The sequence below is a fragment of the Oryctolagus cuniculus genome, chromosome 9, assembly GCF_964237555.1.
Source record: "Oryctolagus cuniculus chromosome 9, mOryCun1.1, whole genome shotgun sequence".
NCBI lineage: Eukaryota > Metazoa > Chordata > Mammalia > Lagomorpha > Leporidae > Oryctolagus > Oryctolagus cuniculus.
In genome coordinates this window covers 11,909,318-11,936,025 of record NC_091440.1, presented here as the reverse complement: position 1 = coordinate 11,936,025, position 26,708 = coordinate 11,909,318, and the positions used below count along the sequence as shown (strand labels likewise).

The window sequence follows — 26,708 nt, the reverse complement described above, 5'->3', positions numbered from 1 at the left end:
TCCTCCTCTTCCTCTTCCTCTCCTCCTCTTCCTCTTCCTCTCCTCCTCCTCCTCCTTCTCCTCCTCCTTCTCCTCCTCCTCCTCCTTCTCCTCCTCCTCCTCCTCCTCCTCCTTCTCCTCCTCCTCCTCCTTCTCTTCCTCCTCCTTCTCCTCCTCCTCCTCCTTCTCTTCCTCCTCCTCCTCCTCCTCCTCCTCCTCCTTTTTTTTTTTTTTTTTGACAGGCAGAGTGGACAGTGAGAGAGACAGAGAGAAAGGTCTTCCTTTGCCATTGGTTCACCCTCCAATGGCTGCTGCGGCCGGCGCACCGTGCTGGTCCGAAGGCAGGAGCCAGGTACTTTTCCTGGTCTCCCATGGGGTGCAGGGCCCAAGCACTTGGGCCATCCTCCACTGCCTTCCTGGGCCACAGCAGAGAGCTGGCCTGGAAGAGGGGCAACCGGGACAGAATCCGGCACCCCGACCGAGACTAGAACCCGGTGTGCCGGCGCTGCAAGGCAGAGGATTAGCCTAGTGAGCCACGGCACCGGCCATCACTGATTCTTAAGAGAGAAGAAAATTGTTGATATAGCTTCTGGCTCTTTGCTCCTTTGTGAGCGATTCATTTGTTCATCCCTGTATGCACCCAACACTTAGGGCATATTTACTGTGTGACAGATACCGTGCTTGACACTGGAGAGAAGGCAGTGAGGACGAGGCTAGGAGAGCTGCATACGCCTCCATGTTACTAAGCTCAGTTCTCGAAAGTCACCACTAACCCTGAATGAGTGACTGCTGAGCCCTCGTGCCCGGGGAGACACAGTGCTGGGATTCTGTGAGTCTCTGGTCATAGCATTCTATCAGTATATAATAATATACGTAATGATATATAATAGTGATCAATATATAACCTTGCTTTATGTGGTCCTGTGTAGAGATGCTTTATGTAAAACACATTTTGGATTCATTAGCATTGAACTCATGGCATCAGGATTGTAGGCCATGTCTGAAGGCAAATCACCTAACACAAGTATTTTTCCTGTAAGGCACCTCACAACCTTCCTGTGTTTCGGGGAAGACAAAACTTCAGCACCAGGTGTGGGGGTTGGTGTAAACCAAGAAGCCAATAAGAAAAAGTGCAAAAAGTGTGGAAAATATACCACCAACCAGTCTCTGAAAAGGAACTCATCTTCAGTATGAGCTGAAACCAGAAATCAGAGCACTGGCTCCTTCAAACTCGGGCGTGAGTGTACTTGTCGGGGAGGGCTAGAATTCACTGCTCTGAGCCTGTGTGCAAATGAATGAGGGGAATGGCACAGATATCGATTCTGGGGTTACAAATGAATATAACTTTTAATTTTTAAAGACTATTCATTTGAAAGGAAGAGTTAGACAGGGGTAGAGAGAGAGAGAGAGAGAGAGGAGAGAGAGAGATTCCACCAGCTGGTTTATTTCCCAAGTGGCCATAACTGCCAGAGCAGGCTGATACTTGGAGCCCAATGAGGATCACTTGCACTGGTTTGACCTTCAATTCCTTAAACTCGTTGACCTGGACGATGGGAGCTCAACCTTCACCTGGAAGTACCCCCTCCCCCACACTCTACCAGATAGAACCTACACACAGTACAAGGCTAGGAGGAGTTCAGAAGAGTCATGGTGTTAGGAACCACAATTTTGATTGGGAACTTGGGTTGTAAACACAGAGACTTTCCTGAGTAAGCCCTTGGGCAGGGATGCTGGCTGTGAGGATATGGTTGAAACTGAAGGCGCCGTGAAGGAGCAGCTGTCTATCCCTGCAGGCATTTCTGCTCTGCTTGCTGTCCATTTCAGTCTCTTTTCCAGCACAAGGCTTTTCCTGCTTGGCCCTAACTTTTGTTCCCTGAAGTCCGGTGGTCTGAATGTCACTCATCATGGCTGTTCCGGCTCTTCTCTTAGTTCTTTGTGACTTCCTCTCCTGATTCTCTGTGTTTCCTAAATAGTTTCAAAGAGGGAGAAATTAAGGGACTCAGCTCAGAATTGCTTTTTATTTCTTTACAACTTTTATTTAATAAATACAAATTTCCAAAGTACAACTTTTGAATTATAACAGCTTTTACCCCTATAACCTCCCTCCCACCCACAACCATCCCATCTCCCACTCCCTCTCTCATCCCATTCTTCATCAAGATTAATTTTCAATTCTCTTTATATACAGAGATCAACTTAGTATATACTAAGTAAAGATTTCAACAGACTGTATCCACAAAGACACACAAAGTATAGAGTACTGTTTGGGTAGTAGTTTTACCATTAATTCTCATAGTGCAACACATTGAGGACAGAGGTCCTACATGGGGAGCAAGTGCACAGTGACTCTCATTGTTGATTTAACAATTGACACTCTTATTATTTATGGCGTCAGTAATCACCCGAGGATCTTGTCATGAGCTGCCAAGGCTATGGAAGCCCCCTGAGTTCCCCAACTCCAACATTATTTAGACAAGGCCATGTTCAAAGTGGAAGTTCTCTCCTCCCTTCAGAGAAAGGTACTGCCTTCTTTGATGGCCCGTTCTATTTTCAGCTAGATTTTAACTTTATCCTGTGTGTTGGTCCCTGCACAATCTCCAGACTGGCTACCTCTTAGTTCACATGATCCTTTCTGAGTCATTCAGCCTGCCTGAGTCAAGGGGGGCCATGTGATACAGCACTGGTGATGCAGGTGTAATGAGTAGTCTCTGTTGTCTTGCTCCATATGACTGTCTTAGTCCATTTGTGTTGCTATAATAGATTACCATTGACTGGATAATTTATAGAGAACAGATATTTAGTACTCACAGTTCTGGAGGCCAGAAATCTACAACCAAGGCACTAGCACTTGGTGTCTGGCAATGTCTTCTGTGTCCTCATATAGCAGAAGACTGAGGGCAGGAGGGGTGGCCTCCCTCTGCCAAGCCCTTTTATAAGGGCACCTAATACCGTTTACAAGGGGAGGGACCTTTGTGATGTAATGACCTCTTAAAGGCCCTACTTCTTAACAAGATCACATTGGCCATTAAGTTTAAGTACTTGAATTTGGGAAAGAACCCATTCAAACCAGGGCAAGGGCACCCCCCTACTTTGTACTTCAGATCTGCAGTAGCTGTCTCTTCTGACCTTTATCACTAGAGGGGATTGTTTTTGCATAACACTCAGCCAACCCAATGGTTGGACATTCTGGCCCCTGAATGCCACCTGACTGCACCTCCCTCTGGCTGCTTGCCACCTGGACCTCTGTTGACTGCCTGCCTTGTCTTCTACTTGGATACACACCTAATCACTGCATTGGTTTAGGGTTTTGCATCTCTTTTTGTCTTCACAGACTGATCTACAGTTTCAGACCTGCATTTCCCATCTTGTTCTTATCTTCTTATCCCCAAAAGTAACTGACTGTGGTCATGTTTCATTCTCACTAGCTCTCTCTCCTCAACCACTAATGCTTTAGCAAAGCTCACGGTTGATCTGGGTATGGTGTCCCTTGGCCTGTCCCATGCCTCCTGAGTCTCACTTCTGATACACTGAGCCCTAAAGCCCATTTATGGAAGTTTGAGGATATTAGTCCACAACCACAAGATCCATGGAATTACGTCCTGGTGTCTTGGCAGCTAGCCCACATGCCACCTCTTATGTGGAAGCCCTCTTCCAGAACCTTCTCACGCACAAACTCAGACTTGGCCTCTCCTGACCACGTGTCATACGCACCTCTGAAGGGCTTTGCAGCTAGAGCAGTTCTGTCTGGAGCCACAGCAAGTCAAGGGTGGCTTGCTTCTTCAGCCTTGGTCCTGCTATAATCCCTTCCTGAGACGCCCTTGCTGAGTCCTCCTTGGTCCTGAAGGCTCTGGAGCACTGATTCTCATGGTGGTGGCTTAATGCTAGCACTCACCAGGAATCAAGAATCTTGTGCTTTCAGTTTCCCTTGATGCTCAAAACCTCTTCCCATCTCAGCAACTTCAGAAAATGGCTTGTTTTTGCATTGACAATACTCTTGGAAGAACCATTTCCATACTGATCCTTAGCCTTGCTCCCCCTGGCTTGTGGATCCCAAGAAGTCACACTGAGGAAATGGAGTTTTTGCTTGTGTATGGCCAACAATAATGACCCACAAAGAAGGCATAATTCCTAGCAAGAAAACAGATCCTCTAAATTTTTATATACCCTACTTAGGTTGGGTAATATTATCTCTTAAATATACCATAATATGTAACATTTTCTTTATGGAGTTTTAAGTCTGTAAGATACCTTCTTGATCTAGATTTTTTATCATTTTATTCTTTTTTAAACAAAAATTATTTATTTATTTGAAAGAGTTACAGAAAGAGAGAGAAAGAGATCTTCCATCCTCTGGTTCACCCCCTAGATGGCTGCAAAAGCCAGGGCTGAGCCAGGCTGAAGCTAGGAGCTTCAGCTAGGTCTCCCACAGGGGAGAAAGGGGCTCAAACACTTGGACCATCTTCTGCTTTCCCAAGCCATTAGCAGGGAGCTGGTTCAGAAGTGGAACAGCCAGGACTTGAACTGGCTCCCATATGGGATGCCAGAGTCACAGGTGGCAACCTTATTCACTTTGCCACATACCAGCCCTTACCTTCTGATTCTGTTGAGGAAACAGCTGAGCTACCAAGAGATGAAGTCATTCTTCAGTGTTCCACAGTGTTCGTGTTGGAAGTAAAACCCCAATATAAGACTGGGTACATGGCAGTGACTCAATAAATCAGTAAATGAAGAAATTAATAAATGAGGGCATGAGCAAATGACTCTGACCCCCTCCCCCACAAGCCTGGTCCCCTCCCAACATACAAGGATTTTGCATCATGATCCTACATCTAGATACTTACCTGGGAGTTTTGATGTTCAGTTATCCTATTTCAAAGTCAGATGGCTAACCCTCTCATCTGCCAATAGCCAAAAGAACTGATGAGAAAGTGTTTTGTACAGTGAAAATCACTATAAAAATCCAAAGTGCTTCTTTTGCCTTGAGAGCTCAGATGGATCTGATCATTAGAACAGTGTAATGTACACTCATCATGCTTCTAGCTGTCCAGCACCTGAACCCCCTTTTGTGGTTCAAGAATCCCTCACTCCATGGGTCTTGTTGGTAGGCATGCCCACTTCTCACTACAAAAGCCAAAAATTGCTTTCCCAGCAATTTTCCAGATGTGCCCATCTTAAGCCTGAGCCAAGGGGAGCCCATTGTGTGTGTGGGCAGAGGAATCAGCAACTGTGTCTCCTAACAGCCCTGGGTGGGGACAGGAAGGACGGAAAAGCAGAGTTAGTGCTGACCAACAGCAGAGTGGACCTCCCTGGACAAGGTTTTTAAGTGATTTTGGTCAGGGTCTTAGCAACTGCTTAGGATCCTTTATTCCTGATTTTAAACCTTTCTTGACAATATTGTGAACTAATAGCTATTATATTTAAAAGCTCTTTTTCTGCTTTAAACTGGCCAGACTGAATTTCAAAATTGGTGCCACAATGGTTGTAGGCACAAAACTGATACCAGCAGTGGATTGGTTATCTGGTCTCATTGAAAACTCCACTTAGTGTTTTAAAAAAAAAATTTTTTTTGACAGGCAGAGTTAGAGAGAGAGAGAGACAGAGACAGAGAGAAAGGTCTTCCTTTTCCATTGGTTCACCCCCCAAATGGCTGCTGAGGCCAGTGCGCTGTGCCAATCTGAAGCCAGGAGCCAGGTGCTTCCTCCTGGTCTCCCATGCGGGTGCAGGGCCCAAGCACTTGGGCCATCCTCCACTGCACTCCCGGGCCACAGCAGAGAGCTGGACTGGAAGAGGAGCAACCGGGACAGAATCCGGCGCCCTGACCGGGACTAGAACCCGGGGTGCCAGTGCCGCAGGTGGAGGATTAGCCTAATGAGCTGCTGCGCCGGCCTCCACTTAGTGTTAAGATGGGAAAATCCTGATGGCCAGGTAGGTTTTGGCAGAACAACTCACTTATCACCTGGGATCACCTGGCAGGAAGTGCCCTTGGAGTCAAGGATTTAAGAGGCAAAATGCTGAAATCAGGTGGTGTCGTGGGAATGAGGGCATTTCCCTGTGAGGGGTGCTCTGCTGCGAAGGACAGTCTATTAAAGTAGGAGCTGATCAGTTTAAATTCTTTCCATTTTGGCTCATGATGCAGTTTGAAATTTGGGGGTATTTTTTTAAAAGGTTATAGTACAAGTCTGTCTTCACTTTTGAAACCATAGGGCTGAACAGGTTGCAAATGCAACAAAATGTTTGATTCTGAGAAGTTACCAAAATAAACAACCAAAAACCCGAAATGTATATTAAGCACCTGCTATGTGCCGAGTACTGCCTCAGATCCTGGGCAAATCACAGCAAAAAAACAAAGCCCCTGCTTTCTCTGAGTCCATGCTGCAATTTCCGTGGAATTCGGTGTCAGCAGTGAGACTCCAATTAGTCCATTATCCAGGATAGAGTTTATTATCGGCTGAATTGTACCCCCCCCACCACATTCCTAGGTGGAAGTGCTAACATCTGGCACCTGGGAATGTGATCTTATTTGCAAATAAAGCTGTCATAGATGTGCCAAGTTAGGATGAGGGCATGAGGGTGGTTTGGACACAGTCACAGAGAAAATGCTGTGTGACAACGAAGACAGGTGTCTGGGCGTCGCTCTGTGAGGCAGAGAACACCAAAGAGTGCCAGGCGTGGAGTGTTCTCCCTTACAAGGGATCAGCCTGCCTGCACCTTGATCTTAGACTTCCAGCATCCAGCACTGGGAATCAACTTCTCATGTTTAAGGCCATGCCTCTCACGCCCCCAGTTAGAGGTATGCAGCCCCAGCGAACCCAGGTTGAGTCAGCTCCTAAGAGTGGGGAGGGTTGAAGGGTCTCTCATTTGTAGCAGGTGCCCTCTTTCCCAGCAGCTGTCGTGCTTGAGCAAGAAGCTCCTGGTCAGATGTCCTCGGTGGCAGGTGCTGACCTGGCTGTCATCACGTCTAGGACTCCTCCTTGCTCACAGCAGCAACTGGCCCTGGCTCATATCCATGTCACCCTAACCTCTGCTTTCTCTTCTTCTGACTGTTTTAAATCTCCTTCTTCCCCTCTTGCAAAGACGTCTGTGATTGGCTTCAGGATAACCCATAAGAGTGTCACCAAGATCCTTAATTGCATCATGTCAGCAAAGCAGTTGTTTCAGGAGGGCACACCATAGGTTCAGGGATTTGGACTGGGATTTAGGAGTGGGATGTTTCGGGTGGCCTTGATTCAACCTAGCACTTCATCTTGTAAGGCTGTCCTGAGAGCTGACTTGATAACTTTTGCTCTTTGTGGTTATGTTAGAATAGTTTAAATTTTTAATTGACATATAATTGCACATGTTTGTGGGGTACCATGTGATAGTTCAATACTGTAACAGTATTGTAATGATCAGATCAGGGGAAATGGACTTATGAGTCATCTGAGCCATTTATTGCTTCTTTTCGTCGGGGACATTCAAAATGCTTTCTACTAGCTATTTGGAAAAATAGAGCTAACTGTTGTCAGCCATAGTTCACATTAGTTCTTTCTTACAAAGCTTTTTAGGGCAGCAGGACACACAATGAGCTCTCAGCACAGGTCACCAATGAAGAAGAACATCACAACCAAGAGTGACAGCAGTTCTGTAGCTTTCCAGCATTTTCTTGAGTTTCTCAATATTCTCTCAATAACGCTGTTCTTACCTGAATCAGACAAAGATCAGTTCTCCAACAAATATTTTCCTACTACAAATAATCCTGACTGATGCTGACAGTATAGGCGTTTTTGTTGTGACTATAATTTCTCATTGGAGGGGACATCTACTTGTAAGAGTACAGGGAAACTGTACTTTCATCATTAACATCTGACCGCGATGCCCATTCCTGGGAGATGGCCAAACCTTCTGAGCTGCTGTCCTTCCAGGGACCAGAGCATAGAGCTGTGAGAAGAAAATGCTTTCAGCAAAAGTCAGTCTAAGCTTTGTATTTATTGATTAGCAAACACTGCTCCTTCCATGCCATTTACTATTTTAGCAAAATATTTTGAGTGAATTACATGGAAAATCTATAACAATTTGCAAATAATTTTTTAAAAAGATGTACTTATTTATTTCAAAGGCAGAGCTACAGAGAGGCAGAGGCAGAGAGCGAACGAGCTTCCATCTGCTGGTTCACTCCCCAAATGTTGCAACTACTGGAGCTGGGCTGATCCAAAGCCAGGAGCCAGGAGCTTCTTCTGGGTCTCCCACATGAATGTAGGGGCCCAGGGACTTGGGGCATCTTGTACTGCTTTTCCAGGCCATAACAGAGAGCTAGATAGGAAGTGTAGCAGCCGGGTCTCAAACTAGTTCGCCTATGTGATGCTGGCACTGCAGGCGGCAGCTTTACCCACTATGCCACAACACTGGCCTCCAAATAATTTTATTACCTATTCTATTCATCATTTTTTAAAAGATTTATTTATTTTACTTGGAAGTCAGAGTTACAGAGAGAAGGAGAGGCAGAGAGAGAAAGAGAGAGAGGGAGGTTGGTCGGTCTTCCATCCGCTGGTTCACTCCCCAGTTGACCACAATGGCTGGAGTGGCACTGATCCGAAGCCAGGAGCCAGGAGCTTCTCCCAGGTCTCCCACATGGATGCAGGGGCCCAAGGACTTGAGCCATCTTGTACTGCTTTCCCAGGCCATAGCAGAGAGCTGGATTGGAAGTGGAGCAGCTGGGACTCAAAATGGCGCCCATATGGGATGCCAGCACTACAGGCGGCAGCTGTACACGCTATGCCACAGTGCCAGCCCCTCTTCATTATTTTTTTATATTCTTGTCCCTGATATATAATAAAGTAGACTGTAACAGGACAGTATCTTGGCATACATTACAAATCAGAGAATGAAAGTTTGTCTATACCATAGCATGTTCCAGAACTCCTCTCCTTTTTAAGACCAAATAATATTCCACTGTACTCATAAACAACATTTTGGTTATCCATTTATATTACATTGTGTTTTGGTTCATTCAGATTCCCTTCTGGATTCCAAGTTCCTGGTGGACAGAGATAATGTACGGCCTATCTTTGCAGTCCCACCACCTCGCTGTAGAAGGAAAGAAAGAATAAATGGCTTCTATGGACCATCCAATGGTGGACAAGGAGTTATAGCTGATTCATCACGTGGAGTCACTTAACAGTGACTTGACAGTGGACCTGGTCTGTATTCCTGAGAAATGAAGCTGCCGTTTTCAGCTGTGTCCTAATGGGACAGCCCTCTGAAGGTCTGGGCCCCCTGAGGAAAGCCCACAGCACACATGGACTTTCCTTAGTCTTGACACACGAACGGAGAGGAGAAGGGGCTGAGTTAGGATTCAGGTGAGGGAGCCTCAGGCTCACTGCTTCTCAGCATCAGACAAATTGCAAGTGCAGAGAATATGCTGCAGGCACATTTAATTTTCTCCTTATCTTGCACTTTGCAAGGCCATCCTTTAGTCCAGATAACTGAAATGTGACTTTCAGAGCAGATGCAATAGCAAATGGAGTTAAATAGAAGTTGATGCTGTCAACTTCATCAAAGGTGGCCTAGTAAATGATAGGTGTCAGACTCTAAAGATGTGCTTGGGAAGTCTATACAGTGAGGGAAATAACTGAGCCACTGTGCCATATGACAGCACGAGATACTCGCTGTATTCCACAGACAGGCTGTGCCTTCTCCTTTTTCTGTCTGCAGCTCACGTGTGCATTTATTTCAAGTTTGATGACAACAGTGAAATATGACTTTATTAACGCCGGAGGAAGAGAGCCCTGGTGCACAGAGTAGAAATATTGGGATGGTGAAACCATGAACATTCAGTGAAGGAGCAGTGGCTCCCTTGGAGACAGGCCAGATGCCATGGGCACAGGTGTGAGCATGGTGTGGGTGGGGACCATTTTAGTGTCTGGAGTCAGACAGATGTAGACTTGAATTTTCAGTCTACCCTTTAGTAGCAGGATCAGCATGGGCAAGTTACTATGAGGCTGAATTTCTTCCTTGCAGGACTGTTTGCAAGAATCTAATGTGCATCCTTAGACATAATGCATGGCTGTCTTACAGTGGCTTTAAGTTACTGGTACAATGATTATTCTAGTATTTGTAAACATCTATTTATTTAATTTATTTGAGAGAAATATCCCATCTGCTGATTTGCTCCCCATATGTAAACAGAAGCTAAGTTTGGGCCAGACTGAAGCCAAGAGTAAGGAACTCCATTCTGGTCTCCCACATGTGTAGAAAATTCCCAAGTACTTGAGCCATCACTTGCTGCCTCCCAGGGCGTGCTTTAGCAGGAAGCTGGAATTGGGAATAGAGACGAGGTTAAACTCCAGGCACTCTGATATGGGATGCAGGCATGTCAAGTGAGATCTTAATCTCTAGACCAAATGCCCACCCCTGTTACACTGTTTTGGATGTTTATGGCATGGTTCTCTGTTAGACTAGGAACAAGGCACCTTGGAAACCTGTCTGGCCCTTGGTGATCAAGAATAAAGTACTGCCCATATAGTATGACTTTAGTAGGTTCTGGTAGGTAGGGTTGCCAGATTTAGAAAACAAAAATGTAGGGCACCCAGTTAAGTATCAATTTTAGATAAGCAACAGGTAATTTTTTAATATAAGTATATCCCATTCTATAATTGGAATATAGTACTTATACTAAAGAATTATTTTTCGTTGGGCATCCTGTATTTTACCTTGTCTGCATGTAAGGCACTTTCTCTATATGACCTGTGTTAGATGCATTCCTGTGCAGCTTAAAGGGATTATTTAGGTTTTTTGAAGATTTATTTATTTATTTGAAAGGCAGAGTTACAGAGAGGCAGATGCAGAAAGAGAGAGGGAGAGAGGTCTTCCATTCACTGTTCACTCCTCAAATGGCCGCAATGTCTGGAGCTATGCTGATCCGAAACCAGGAGCCAGGAGCTTCTTCCGGGTCTCCCACTTGGGTCAGGGGCCCAAGCACTTGGGCCCTCCTCTACTGCTTTCCCAGGCCATAGCAGAGAGCGGGATTGGAAGTGGAGCAGTTGGGACTCAAACCGGCACTCACATGGGATGCTGGTACTTCAGGTGGCGGCTTTATCTGCTAAGCTGCAGCTCCACCCCTGGGGTTTTTTAGTTTTTAGCATAGTGATGAATATGATGCTGTAAGTTTCATTCATAAAGCTGGGCCTCTATATCTACAGGTTCCATAACCCTGAATTCAACCAGCCACAGATTGAAATTGCAATTATACTGAACATGTAAAAACTCTTTCCTTGTTGTGTCTCCCTAAACAATATAGTACAACAATTATTTCCACAGCATCTACATTCTTTTAAGTAGAATAAGTAATCTAGAGATGACTTAAAGTGTAGGGGAGGATATGTTTATGTTTATGTAAGGGACTTGAGCATTACCAAGTCTGGCATCTGCAGGGGACCCCAGAATCAATCCCCAGAGGACATCCAGCAGCCACTGCATAGACACATTGTGGCTTTCATGACTCCTAGTCCAGAACAAAGCATTGTGGGAACGAGGCCCTGGCAAGGTGCTGGGGGCTTTTGGAACATCTTGGAAAAGGAGGGGACCAACAGCTTGGGCATTCAGGGCTGGTAACTTCTGGTTTCTATCCCCAGTCTTCCTAAAGCATGGTGAACTTTTCCTAGCCCTCACAAAGGGGAGCAAATGAACCTCAGGGTCTGGCGATGAAGTGTAGGTGGCAACTTTTTTTTTTTAATCTTTTATTTAATGAATATAAATTTCCAAAGTACGACTCATGGGTTACAATGGCTTCCCCCCCCATACCGTCCCTCCCACCCACAACCCTCCCCTTTCCCACTCCCTCTCCCCTTCCATGCACATCAAGATTCATTTTCGATTATCTTAATATACAGAAGATCAGCTTAGTATACCTTAAGTAAGGATTTCAACAGTTTGCTCCCACACAAAAACATAAAGTGAAAAATAATAGATGATTTTTTTTAAATGATGATGAAATCAGATCAGACCTATTGTCATGTTTAATCCCAGTGAGAGTCAAGTTGGGAATTGATAATTTCTTTCTTTTTTTTTTTTTTTACAGAAGATCAGTTTAGTGTACATTAAGTAAAGATTTCAATCGTTTGCACCCCCATAGAAACACAAAGTGAAATATACTGTTTGAGTACTCGTTATAGCATTAAGCCTCAGTGTACAGCACGTTAAGGACAGAGATCCTACATGAGGAGTAAGTGCACAGTGACTCCTGTTGTTGACTTTACAAATTGACACTCCTGTTTATGGCCTCAGTAATCTCCCTATGCACCAGTCATGAGTTTCCAAGGCTATGGAAGCCCCTTGAGTTCTCCGACTCTTATCTTGTTTAGACAAGGTCATAGTCAAAGTGGAGGTTCTCTCCTCCCTTCAGAGAAAGGCACCTCCCTCTTTGAAGACCTGTTCTTTCCACTGGGATCTCACTCACAGAGATCTTTTTGCCAGAGTGTCTTGGCTTTCCATGCCTGAAATACTCTCATGGGCTTTTCAGCCAGATCCGAGTGCCTTTAGGGCTGATTCTGAGGCCAGAGTGCTATTTAGGACATCCGCCATTCTATGAGTCTGCTGAGTATCTCACTTCCCATGTTGGATCACTCTCCCCTTTATTTATTCTATCGGTTAGTGTTAGCAGATACTAGACTTGTTTATGTGCTCCCTTTGACTCTTAGTCCTTTCATTATGATCAATTGTGAACTGAAATTGATCACTTGGAGTAGTGAGATGGCATTGGCACATGCCACCTTGATGGGATTGAATTGGAATCCCCTGGTATGTTTCCAACTCTACCAATTGGGGCAAGTCAGCCCGAGCATGCCCCAAATTATACATCTCTTCCCTCTCTTATTCCCACTCTTATGTTTAACAGGGATCACATTTCAGTTAATTTTCAACACTTAAGAATAACTGTGTGATAATTACAGAATTAAACCAGTCATATTAAGTAGAACAGACAAAAAAAAAATACTATGAGGGATAATGTATTAAGTTGTCCATAAGCAGTCAGGGCTATGCTGATCAAGTCACCATTTCTCATAGTGTACTTTTCACTTCAGGAGGTTTCCTTTTTGGTGTTCAGTCAGTTGTCACTGATCAGGGAGAACATATGGTATTTGTCCCTTTGGGACTGGCTTACTTCACTCAGCATGATGTGTTCCAGATTCCTCCATTTTGTTGCAAATGACTGGATTTCGTTGTTTCTTACTGCAGTGTAGTATTCTAAAGAATACATATCCCATAATTTCTTTATCCAGTCTACCGTTGATGGGCATTTAGGTTGGTTCCAGGTCTTGGCTATTGTGAATTGTGCTGCAATAAACATTAGGGTGCAGACCGCTTTTTTGTTTATCAATTTAAACTCCTTTGGGTAAATTCCAAGGAGTGGGATGGCTGGGTCGAACGGTAGGGTTATATTCAGGTTTCTGAGGAATCTCCAGACTGATTTCCATAGTGGCTTGACCAGTTTGCATTCCCACCAACAGTGGGTTAGTGTCCCTTTTTCCCCACATCCTCGCCAGCATCTGTTGTTGGTAGATTTCTGTATGTGAGCCATTCTAACCGGGGTGAGGTGAAACCTCATTGTGGTTTTGATTTGCATTTCCCTGATTGCTAGTGACCTTGAACATTTTTTCATGTGCCTGTTGGCCATTTGGATTTCCTCTTTTGAAAAATGTCTATTGAAGTCCTTGGCCCATCTCTTAAGTGGGTTGTTGGTTTTGTTTTTGTGGAGTTTCTTTTTTTTTTTTATCTTTTATTTAATGAATATAAATTTCCAAAGTACGACTCATGTGTTACAATGGCTTCCCCCCCCATACCGTCCCTCCCACCCACAACCCTCCCCTTTCCCACTCCCTCTCCCCTTCCATGCACATCAAGATTCATTTTCGATTATCTTAATATACAGAAGATCAGCTTAGTATACCTTAAGTAAGGATTTCAACAGTTTGCTCCCACACAAAAACATAAAGTGAAAAATAATAGATGATTTTTTTTAAATGATGATGAAATCAGATCAGACCTATTGTCATGTTTAATCCCAGTGAGAGTCAAGTTGGGAATTGATAATTTTTCTTTTTCTTTTTCTTTTTTTTTTTTTTACAGAAGATCAGTTTAGTGTACATTAAGTAAAGATTTCAGTCGTTTGCACCCCCATAGAAACACAAAGTGAAATATACTGTTTGAGTACTCGTTATAGCATTAAGCCTCAGTGTACAGCACGTTAAGGACAGAGATCCTACATGAGGAGTAAGTGCACAGTGACTCCTGTTGTTGACTTTACAAATTGACACTCCTGTTTATGGCATCAGTAATCTCCCTATGCACCAGTTATGAGTTTCCAAGGCTATGGAAGCCCCTTGAGTTCTCCGACTCTTATCTTGTTTAGACACGGTCATAGTCAAAGTGGAGGTTCTCTCCTCCCTTCAGAGAAAGGCACCTCCCTCTTTGAAGACCTGTTCTTTCCACTGGGATCTCACTCACAGAGATCTTTTTGCCAGAGTGTCTTGGCTTTCCATGCCTGAAATACTCTCATGGGCTTTTCAGCCAGATCCGAGTGCCTTTAGGGCTGATTCTGAGGCCAGAGTGCTATTTAGGACATCCGCCATTCTATGAGTCTGCTGAGTATCTCACTTCCCATGTTGGATCACTCTCCCCTTTATTTATTCTATCGGTTAGTGTTAGCAGATACTAGACTTGTTTATGTGCTCCCTTTGACTCTTAGTCCTTTCATTATGATCAATTGTGAACTGAAATTGATCACTTGGAGTAGTGAGATGGCATTGGCACATGCCACCTTGATGGGATTGAATTGGAATCCCCTGGTATGTTTCCAACTCTACCAATTGGGGCAAGTCAGCCCGAGCATGCCCCAAATTATACAACTCTTCCCTCTCTTATTCCCACTCTTGTATTTAACAGGGATCACATTTCAGTTAATTTTCAACACTTAAGAATAACTGTGTGATAATTACAGAATTAAACCAGTCATATTAAGTAGAACAGACAAAAAAAAAATACTATGAGGGATAATGTATTAAGTTGTCCATTAGCAGTCAGGGCTATGCTGATCAAGTCACCATTTCTCATAGTGTCCATTTCACTTCAGGAGGTTTCCTTTTTGGTGTTCAGTCAGTTGTCACTGATCAGGGAGAACATATGGTATTTGTCCCTTTGGGACTGGCTTACTTCACTCAGCATGATGTGTTCCAGATTCCTCCATTTTGTTGCAAATGACTGGATTTCGTTGTTTCTTACTGTGGTATAGTACTCTAAAGAATACATATCCCATAATTTCTTTATCCAGTCTACCGTTGATGGGCATTTAGGTTGGTTCCAGGTCTTGGCTATTGTGAATTGTGCTGCAATAAACATTAGGGTGCAGACCGCTTTTTTGTTTATCAATTTAAACTCCTTTGGGTAAATTCCAAGGAGTGGGATGGCTGGGTCGAACGGTAGGGTTATATTCAGGTTTCTGAGGAATCTCCAGACTGATTTCCATAGTGGCTTGACCAGTTTGCATTCCCACCAACAGTGGGTTAGTGTCCCTTTTTCCCCACATCCTCGCCAGCATCTGTTGTTGGTAGATTTCTGTATGTGAGCCATTCTAACCGGGGTGAGGTGAAACCTCATTGTGGTTTTGATTTGCATTTCCCTGATTGCTAGTGACCTTGAACATTTTTTCATGTGCCTGTTGGCCATTTGGATTTCCTCTTTTGAAAAATGTCTATTGAAGTCCTTGGCCCATCTCTTAAGTGGGTTGTTGGTTTTGTTTTTGTGGAGCTTCTTGATCTCTTTGTAGATTCTGGTTATTAACCCTTTATCTGTTGCATAGTTTGCAAATATTTTTTCCCATTCTGTCGGTTGTCTCTTCACTCTCCTGACTGTTTCTTTTGCAGTACAGAAACTTCTCAATTTGATGCAATCCCAATAGTTGATTTTGGCTTTGACTATTTGGGCAATAGTGTCAATTAAATCTGCTGTTTCCTTGTTGATCTTCTGTCCGGATGATCTGTCTATTTCTGAGAGTGGTGTATTGAAGTCCCCCAGTACTATTGTATTGGAATCTAAATCTCCCTTTAAGTCCCTTAACATATCTTTTAAATAGACCGGTGCCCTGTAATTAGGTGCATATACATTTATAATAGTTACATCTTCCTGTTGAATTGAACCCTTAATCATTATATAGTGTCCCTCTTTGTCTCTCTTAACAGTTTTTGTCTTAAAGTTTATTTTGTCTGATATTAATATGGCTACACCTGCTTTTTTTTGGTTTCTGTTGGCATGGAATATCTTTTTCCAACCTTTCACTTTCAGTCTGCATGCCTCTTTGTTAGAGAGATGTGTTTCTTGTAGGCAACAAATAGTTGGGTTGTGTTCTGTGAGCCAGTCAGCCAAACGGTGTCTTTTAACTGAAGAATTCAGACCATTAATGTTCAATGTGACTATTGATACGTAGTGACTTTGCCCTGCCATTTTCCCGGAAATATTTTCTAGTATATGCTTTGAGCTTCCCATGCTCTTTTACTGGTAGGTGTTCTTCCTTTCCCTTCTTTCATATTGATGGCCGTGTTTCTGTGTTTCTGAGTGTAGCACATCTTTAAGTATCTTTTGCAGGGCCGGACGAGTGGCCACAAAGTCTTTCAATTTCTGTTTGCTATGAAAGGTCTTTATTTCACCTTCATTCACAAATGAGAGCTTGGCAGGATATAATATTCTGGGCTGGCAATTTTTCTCTCTTAGCACCTGTGCTATGTCTCGCCATTCCCTCCTAGCTTGTAGGGTTTCTGATGAGAAGTCAGCTGTGAGTCTGATTGGAGATCCTTTGAGAGTAATCTGACGTTTCTCTCTTGCACATTTTAGGATCTTTTCTTTATGTTTCACTGTGGTAAGTTTAATTATCACGTGTCGTGGTGAGGATCTCTTTTGGTCATGTTTATTGGGGGTTCTATGAGCTTCCTGTACTAGGATATCTCTGTCCTTCTCCAAACCTGGAAAGTTCTCTGCTAGTATCTCACTAAAAAGGCCTTCCAATCCTTTCTCTCTCTCCATGCCTTCAGGAACTCCTAGAACTCAAATGTTGTTTTTTTTAATAGTATCCTGTAGATTCCCAACAATATTTTTTAGGTTTCTAATTTCCTCTTCTTTTCTTTGGTTTGACTGTATGTTTTCCTGTGCTCTATCTTCTAAGTCCGATATTCTCTCTTCTGCTTCACCCATTCTGTTTTTAAGGCTTTCTAATGTGTTTGTCATTTGATCTATTGAGCTCTTCATTTCATTTTGATTTCTCTTCACTATAACACTTTCCTGTTCTACTAGTTTCTGAGTTTCATTTTGACTCTTCCTTAAAATTTCGTTTTCACGAGAGAGATTTTCAATCTTGTCCGTTAAGGATTTCTGTAGTTCAAGGATTTGCTTTTGAAAACTTCTAAATGTTCTTATCATAAATTTTTTGAAATCCGTATCTTGCATTTCTTCTATCTCATCATCTTCATACTCTTGGCTTGGGGTGTTTTGCTTATTTGGAGGCATCATAGTGTCATCGTTGATCTTGCTCCCTCTATTTCTGTGTTTGTTACTCGGCATAGTTAATTCTTCTTGCGTCACTGTGCGTTTTTTTTTTTTTTTTCTTTTTTATACTGTGTCCGTGTTAAGTGGACTGCCTGCTGTTGGAGGAGCCTTGGAGGCTTGAGATGGGTGCGGCCTGAGAGCTCTGCCTGGTTCTTCCTGGTTAAGGGTGTGCAAAGGTGACACCCTCAGGTTATGCGTGGTAAATCTCTCTCTTTTTATTTATTTATTTATTTTATTTATTCAGGGGGTAAGTAACACCGCAGGGCAGGGCTGTGCAGAATTGATGGTATTTAGCTTCCAGTCTTTGGCTCCTCTGGACTCCCACTGGGTTGCCTAGGCTACTGAATTGTAGTGACTCAGTTCCTTAACTCTCCCCCATTGATATGTAAATCCAGAGAGGAGGCCTGCTCTTTGTCTCTTGGGAATTCTTCAAGCCTTGCAGCCTTGTAACCTTTGCAAGGTTAGGGGGAAGAGAAACCCCGAAGCTTTTTTTTTTCCTTCTTTCCGGTAGTGAGTTTGCTGCACTTTCCGGCCCCCCTCTAGATTCTGACCCCCGTTTCCCCACCAATGTCTCGGGTTATTGAGCTCACCTCCCCTTCCAGCGCCGATGTGTGGACTCGGTGCCCAGAGCGTCCCAAGTCTCCCCGCTGTTGTCTGTGTGGCATGCACTCCCCTTGGAGCACTGGCGCGCAGACCCTGGGGCTTCTGCGTCTCGGTCCCGCGACTTGGCTTCCGCGCGGTGGGCGACCTTGTTCTCCCAGTAGGTCCTCCGATTCACGGCTGCTCCATCCAGAAGGGTTTCCCCTGCAATTTTTTTTTTGGTTCTATTTTCTGCGGCTACCGTAACTCCCCTTTTATTAAACTAAATTTTCCCGGACTATCGGTGCGCGCCCTCACTATTCCGCCATCTTGGCTCCGCCTAGGTGGCAACTTATACTGCAAATATTAGCAGAGGATATGAAGTTTGTATTCAGTTGCCTATGACAGTCCTAGGGGCTGCTGTCTCCACAGCTACTGTTGGGAAGTCCAAACTGCGAGTTGAAAGTAGCAGAGACTATATTTGAAGGAGGAAGAGGACTGTGGCAGGCAGAGTAATCGCCCCAGAGGTGTCTCCATCCTTATCCCTGGGCCCTGCTACATGGCAAATTAAGGTTGCAAATGGAACTAAATTTGTTAATCGGCTGATCTGAGCGTAGGAAGATTATTCTGGATCATATGGAAGGGCTCAAGGTGATCACAGGATCCTTCAAAGAGAAGAGAATGGCAGAAAGAGAGAGAGAAAAGAGAGAGGGAGGGAGGGAGGGAGGACAGGAAGAGGAATGTTGGCTGCTGTGGCCAGCTTTGAAGATGGAGGGGGGAGTCCAGGAACCAAGAAATGTGAGCAACTTCTCATCACCTTGACGTTGGCCCAGCAAGGCCCGTTTTAACTTTTCTCCTGCAGATCTGTTGGATGATGTGTGTGGTAAGCCACAGAGGTTATGCAATTTGTCACAGCAGCAGGAGAAAACTTACTCAGGAATCCAAGTGGGAAAACAAGAAATGGCCCATGAAATGGTTCCAAGTGTTACTGGAGTTGGGAGTGATGGCATGTATAGGGGTCTTAATAGGAAACTGATAGGAGAGAATTATCCAGCGTCAGAGGAGAATTGACCAGAAACACAGCTGCCCATCTGGAGCCAGAGAGTGCTAGAGGTGGGAAGAATCCTTCAAACCATCTCATCCAGCCTCATCTTTTCTCACGTGAAGCTCAGCATCCCTCCCTATAAAATAAGGCTACTGTAGAATTTAATAGCATTCACTAAGATGACACACCCGGAGCATTTAGCACAGGGTTTTGGATGCACTAAGTGATCAATCAAATGAAAACTTCATGTTTTGGGGAGGCCCTCCTCCGCCCAGGTCCGTGCCTCTGTGTCTGTCAGCAGTGGGCACCTGTCTGTGTCTTCCTGCCGAACCTTGTGCATGCCTGTTTGTGGGGAGCAACTCGGACTAGACTAAGTTACTGGAATTAAGACTTATTCTATGCATCTGCTCTCCCACAATATGGCGCTGGGAGAGGAGAAAACAGCTTCTACGCAGCTGCCTCCAGTTCAGCCAATAAACTGTAGGACTTGCTCCTGATTGGAGGAGAGCAGTGTACTCAGCGTGTGGGCAGCCGAGTTAGGATTGGCAGAGGAGGACTATAAAGGAGGAGAGAGACAACATGCACCAGGAACATCTAAGGGGAACACCTGAGGAACATCTGAGCAGCCCCCGAGAGAGCCGGCCGGCGGTGTGCCGCTCCCCCGCGGAAGTGGGGAATGTGGCAGGGGGAACCGCCCTTCCACGGAGGTGGAAGGGTCGGTAGCCAACCCGGGAAGAACCAGCAGCAAACCCGGGGAGGGCCGAGCAGACAAAAGAACAACGCAGGGTCCTGTGTCGTTCCTCCATGAAGACCGGGAGCAACATAATGGTGCCGTGACTCGGATATGAAGCCTAGGCAGGGCTTAGTGTCGTTCCTCCACGAAGAGGGGGAGCGACACCTGTTGTTCCACTGATCATACAGAGCTGCCATATGGAGTGCACTTGACATTTTCCATGTTCTAGATTGGAAGCAGCTCAGAGGCAGTGACCATGGCTTTCTCTGTGTGTTTGCTGGTGTCCTATACATAGCTGCCTCAACGTTTAACAAAAACGGAGAGAAGGAGAGGGGTGGCTGGTACGACGTCCTTACCATCGGCTGCCCTTGTGTGTATCGTGCGTGTTCTAATTCATTTCATCCTCACGGTACGTCCAAGATGGAGACAGTGATGTTCTTTCTCACTTTCTAGATGGGGAGGCCAACAGCTCTTGGCTGCCCAGCATTTCTGTTCACTTCCTCTTTCTACATTTCCAGCCAGAATTCTTTCTCTCTCACATAGATCATTCTTCTGTTACTGTTTCTCAGGAGATGCCTAGAGGGGACTGGGTGCTATGGCTGCTGAATCTTGAAAAGTCAAATGCAAGTGTTCCAGGGCCTTCTATGGGGAACACAGAGGCTTTCATCATTATCCTGTTATAAATGAGCAACTCCTACACTGGCTAAAAACAAACCAAACCAATCAAGTAAGCAAACAAAACCAAATGATGTGGTTTAGCTTCCTTAATACTGTAAGAAAGCTGCACCTCTAGTGGGCCCCATTTGAGAATCAAGTCTCCGTGTGTAAAATCTAGTGTTTACTCCTGGTTTTCCTTCAGGCACAGTGGACAGGTAACGGCTACTTATTCCCTGGCTGCTGGTTTGGAGGTGGCTTTCCTTGGGGTAGACAAGTGAAATCCTCCATGAGTGCAGGTAGGGGGATGCCTTCTTTGGTGTTTGAAAGCTCTCTCACATACACCATTGTTCGGGATTCAGTGTTTTTACATTCGTGGCGTGTTTAATTGGAAAATTTCTTTCTTGCTACTGCTAATATTCTGGCCAAGATTGGATATGTAGTGTGCAAACATTCCTGAAAATATGTGACACCCGAGGGTGATAGCTGACGGTTCCCAATAGAGCCTGGGAGTTGCTAGTGTCACTGAATTTCCTATCATACGTACTATCTTCCTCCAGGTAGGCTAGATCATCAAATACTGCTGTTGGATGTGAAATTTGTTTTCAGATGAACTCTGAGCTTTGGAATACAGACTGATCCTTTGCTAACTAGTGAGAATGAAGGATTTATAGGTTTAGACATCGCGGGAAATGCTGAAAAGAGGAATCCTCATTCCCAAGGGTAATAATTTGCTGATATTAACCTAGACACTCTTGAATGTTCTTGTCTAAAATGTCTAAGTCTGATGCATAAGAGGACTTTCACACCATCCTCATAGCAGGAGAGGCGGCTCTTTAACTTGCTGGATTTAGTTTCAGATGGGAAACACAATGAAATAATCTCACCTGCTCTCACTATGTGATTTTGTGTCTCTAGTTCCAAAAAAAGTGGGCCGAGTCCATGACTGTGGCAATGAGCCTTATGGTGAGCGTGGTTGCTGAGGCCCCTAATCTGCATGCCATGGTTGACCACCAACTGAGATCACTGATACCATGGAAGTTATTTCCAAAACATCTGTCTCCACCTATGCGATGAGAAAAGAGTAGAAGAAAGGAATCAGACAAGAATCACAAAATCATTAAAGTCTTGAAAGAGAGGGTTTATGAGTATGGATCTACAGTTATTCAAAAGACCAAGAAGATGAAATAAGGCCCCCAAATGGCAGTGGGAAGGGTTTTGAGCACCCAGAAGGACAAAGGCGGATTACTCTCACAGGGACTCAACATCAGGAGCAGTAAAAACCGAAAATCAGGATATGAAGCGGAATTGTTTTCCGTATATAATATTGACACAGGTTGCAAATATTTCAGTTATTGCTGGATAGGAGACGAAAGTTCTGGCACTGTATTGCATTGTAGTGTGAATACAGATGATAGTGAAATATGGTATGTTTTTCTAGAAACAGCCAGATGAAAGAATTTTGAATGTTTCTACCATAAAAATGATAAATGTTTGAGGAAATACAAATGTTTGCCCTGATTTTAAAAATTACCTTCTTACCAAAACATTGTTTTAAACAGAGGCATAGAAGTTATACATATTTATAGGATATCCTGTGATGTTTGATACATGTATACGTTGTGCACTGTCCAGTCAGTGTTAATATATCGATCTCCTTCAACATGTCTTTATGGTGAAACACCCCAAATGCTGTCTTCTAAGGTTTTTTAAATGAAGAAATATACAGTATATTAATATTATCTCTCATCACCCGACTGTGCAACAGAACCCCAGAACTTCTGACTCCTCACCATCACTTAGGTCCCATTAAGTGGTCTCCCTTCACCCCATTTCCTCCATGCCCGATTCCCTTTATGGTCTCTGGTAGCTGTTCTACTTTTAAATTCTATGAGACCATCTTTTCTTTTTTTAAGACTCCACATATCAATGAGGTCATATAATACTTGTCTTTCTGTGCTTGGATTATATCACTTAGCACAATGACCTCCTGTTCCATCCGTGTTGTTGTGAATTCCAAGATTTCATTCTTTTTTATTGCTGAGTGGTATTCTGTTGGTTAACTTTTATTTGAACAATACATAAAGTGTACATGCATCAAAACATCGCATTGTTCCATAAATATGAAGCTTTTATGTGTCAGTCAAAAAATGTTGAAAAGATATGGGAAAAAGTGATACTGTCACTCCCACATATGCAAACACTGATGAGAGCCTAAATAGGCCAACATTTTAGAGAACAGTTAGACAATATATATCAAAACTCAAACAACGGGGCCACTTTGCTGGGAATTTGTCTTAAGGAGAAATTTGTACTAGTGTTAAAAGACATACAAACACAGGTTGCTTGTTATAGTGGGTTTATCTCAGAGAAATGTTGGAATACCAAACATATCAATCAATCTTTGGTTCAGTAAGCAATTTATAATGTATCTACACTAGAAGTCAACCCTTTTTTTTTTTTTTCCCCCAGGCAGAGTGGACAGTGAGAAAGAGAGAGAGACAGAGAGAAAGGTATTCCTTTGCCACTGGTTCACCCTCCAATGGCCGCCGCGGCCAGCGCGCTGTGGCCAGTGCACCACACGCTGATCCAAAGCCAGGAGCCAGGTGCTTCTCTTGGTCTCTCGTGCGGGTGCAGGGCCCAAGGACTTGGGCCATCCTCCACTGCACTCCCGGGCCACAGCAGAGAGCTGGCCTGGAAGAGGGGCAACTGGGACAGAATCCGGCGCCCTGACCGGGACTAGAACCCGGTGTGCTGGCGCCGCAGGTGGAGAATTAGCCTATTGAGCCGTGGCGCTGGCCAACACTTTTTTTCTTAAAAGGCCAGATAAAACTATGTCAGGTTTTGGGGTCAAGTGGCAAAATTAAGGATATTTTGTAGGATTCATATGATAATAAAAATGCAATAGTTTGCATATTTAAGCATTTTTTTCTAGCTTGTGAACCATACAAAACAGCGGGCTGCATTTGGCATGCAGGTCATAGTTGGAGGAGTGGTGTACCAATGTCTGGTCTGTGCAATTAACACTGGGATGTAGATTGGGGTGATCTTTATTTTCTTCTTGACATATTTCTGTATTTTCTGATGTGGGGGTAGCAATGAGCCTATATGACTTACATAATTCTAGAATCATTAAAAACTCCACAAACATCTCAGAAAACAAACACAAAAAACAAGAAAACTCAATGGCTCCAAAGAACAATCACTTCCTGTCTCTGTTATTACACGGTTGGTTGGGTGGCGTATTAGTTTTCTAGTATTGATGCAATAAAATATACAAATGGGTTGGCTTCAACAACAGAGGTTCATTTTCTCATGGTTCTGGGGGCTGGAAGTCCTAGTTGTGGGTGATTTGCAGATGGCTGTCTTCTCCTCACCTTCACGTGGTCTTTCTTCTGTGGGTGGACATGTTTGTGTCCCAACCTCCTCCTCTTATAAGGACACCAATCAGATAGATCAGGGCCCACTGTGTGGCCCTAAGATATATTAATTGTATCTGTAAAGGCCAGGTCTCCATTTATAACCACATTCTGAGATAGCATGCTTAGGATTTCAACACATTAACTTTGCTGAGAGATACAATTCAGCCTATAACAGATAAAGTTCAGTTGGTTTAAGCTGCACTCAGGCGGGCCTGGCGAGTCTGGCATCTCTTCATCTCCTGGGCTAGCTGGTGCATATTCTTCCCAGGGCAGAAGTTGGAAGATTCTAAAAGGGTAAGCAGAAGCACGCCATGTTTCTTCAGGCCTTGCTTCAGAACTTGGTCATTGTTGCACCCAATCTGCAGCAGCTGAAACAACTAGAACGACCAAACCTAACTTAATGGAGCAGGGAATAACTGCCCCTAGAAGAAGGGAGTACAGAGTCACCAGACAGAGCATGTGGACACCGGGCGAGAAAAACAATGCAGTCGATCCCAAAAGCAGATGTATTAATGCAGCCTGGCATTTTCTCTTCTCGAAGAGAACGTTATTGACTTAAAATTTATTTTATTTATTTGAAAGACAAAGGGACTGAAAGAGAGGGAAAGATCTTCCATCTGCTGGTTTAGTCCCCAAACGTTCACAACTGTTGGGGCTGGGCCAAAGCCAGGAGCCAGGAACTCCATCTGGGTTTACACATCTGGGTACTTGGCTCATCTGCTGCCTTCCCAGATGCATTAGCAGGGTGCTGCCTAAGAAGCAGAGCAGCCAGGATTCGAACCAGTGCTCTGATATGGGATGCCGGTGCTGCAGGCAGTGGCTTAAACCACTGTGCCACAGTGCTAGGCCCGGAAAACGGAGTATTAGCATTGCGTAGTTTTGTTCACATTCTAAAATGTGGGGCAGCATGACTATGGTGTGAATGTTTGCATTGCTCAAATACACATGTTGAAACCTAACCTCCAATGTAGCAGTATTAAGAGGCAGGGTTTTTGGGTAGTGACTAGGTCATGTGGGAATAGTAGGGCCCCTGTGAAAAGGAGTAGTGATCCTGCAAAAGAAACCTCAGGGGGATTGGTTGCATTTCTCACCACGTGTGGCCACAGCAGGAAGACGCCATTTCTGAAGCAGAGAGCTTCCAGCCTCCAGAACTGTGAGTGATGCATTTCTGTCCTTTAAGTTCCCAGACGAGAGTACTTTGTTACAACAGTCTGAGAGGACTAAGAGAACACGAATTTATAGTTGTACAAAAAGCTCTTTTCTGAAATAGCTGCCTTACTAGTTAGGTTAGGTTGACAGAAATGCTCCCAATGTAGTATCCAGGTGTACCCAGTGCTTGTGGAAGGGGCCCTGCCACAGTGAGGCTGGGTCCCTCATATGCTGCACCTGTGAGCTGTTGCTTCATGACCCATCATTCTCTCAGAAGATGCTGTGTGTGGGGCATGGGCTGGGCGAGACCAGCCACTGTCCACAGTCTACAGGAAAGATGGTGGTTTTGTTTTTTAGAGTGTCACTATGTAGGTCATACCAAACATAATAGCTTAATACCATCTGTCTGCACTACTTTGGTATTACAGAGAGATTGTTCATCAAATCTCCAGTCTGCTCATTTCAAAGAAACTCTCTGCCTAGTACAGTGGCTTTTTTTTTTAATTAAAATAAAGATTTACTTATTTATTTGAAAGGCAGAGTTACACACACACACACACACACACACAGATGGGGGGAGAGAGAGCGAGAGAGAGAGGGAGGTCAGTCGGTCTTCCATCTGCTGGTTCACTCACCAAATGGCTGCAGTGGCTGGAACTGGGCCTATCCAAAGCCAGGAGCCAGGAGATTCTTCTGGGTCTCCCACATGGGTATAGGAGCCCAAGCACTTTGTCTGTCTTCTGCTGCTTTCCCAGGCACATTAGCAGGGAGCTGGATCAGAACTGGAATAGCCAGGACTTGAACCAGTGCCCATATGGGATGCTGGTGCTGTAGGCAGTGGCTTTACCCACTATGCCACAGTGCTGGCCCCCGTCCCCTTGAGAAAATTTTAAAGTGCATGTTCTTTGACAAGGGCTCAGTATACTTAAAGCATTCTGATTTGGTAATAACGTGGTATGAGTCACGTAGAGACCCTGTAGGCAAAAGGCAAGATTTGGGGTGAGCTGGCAGAGATAGGAAATGGTAGTGGCTCTGCGAGAGTTCCCTAGGAGGCGCCCGTGGCTTCCTATGCACCTTGGTTCATCCAGGTAGCCTCAGCTGCCCAGAGACAAGGAGGACTGCACGGGTGGTAGGAGATTAATATCTGTGGGATTTGCCATCAGATAAGAGAGACAGAAGTAAAACAGATTGGACCACCTTAGAGAAGGAAAGGAAATCTATGGGAAGAAAATAATAAGAACAATTAAAGTACAGAAAAAAGAGGTAGAGAAAAAGGTAAAGAGAAGGGTGAAGGCTAGGCTAGAGTCAGCTGTTCTGGTCCCTGCAGGCCACAGCTACTGTACAGTTTTTATATGTTCACTTTTCTGAATTTGATGGCAAGCTAAAGGAAAATTAATTAAAGAATATGCCCGATGGGTTCCAGCATGGTGGCACAGCAGGTTAACCAACTGCCCGTGACACCTGCATCTCATGTGAACACGTTAGAGTCCTGTCTGCTTTGTTTCCCAACCAGCTCCCTGCAAGTGTGCTTGGGAAAGCATCAGAGGATGGCCCAAGTGCTCAGACCCCTGCCACCTAT

At 44.4% G+C, this 26,708-nt stretch overlaps 1 long non-coding RNA gene across 1 annotated transcript; it reads right to left on the bottom strand.

Moving 5' to 3' along the window:
• Nucleotides 1-1,605: 1,605 nt before the first annotated feature.
• Nucleotides 1,606-3,059, bottom strand: LOC127492174 (uncharacterized). Its single transcript, XR_007921338.2, has 2 exons — nucleotides 2,788-3,059; nucleotides 1,606-1,944 (listed from the first exon to the last, which is right to left on the bottom strand). It is a non-coding gene; the product is annotated as an uncharacterized lncRNA (long non-coding RNA).
• Nucleotides 3,060-26,708: the final 23,649 nt, after the last annotated feature.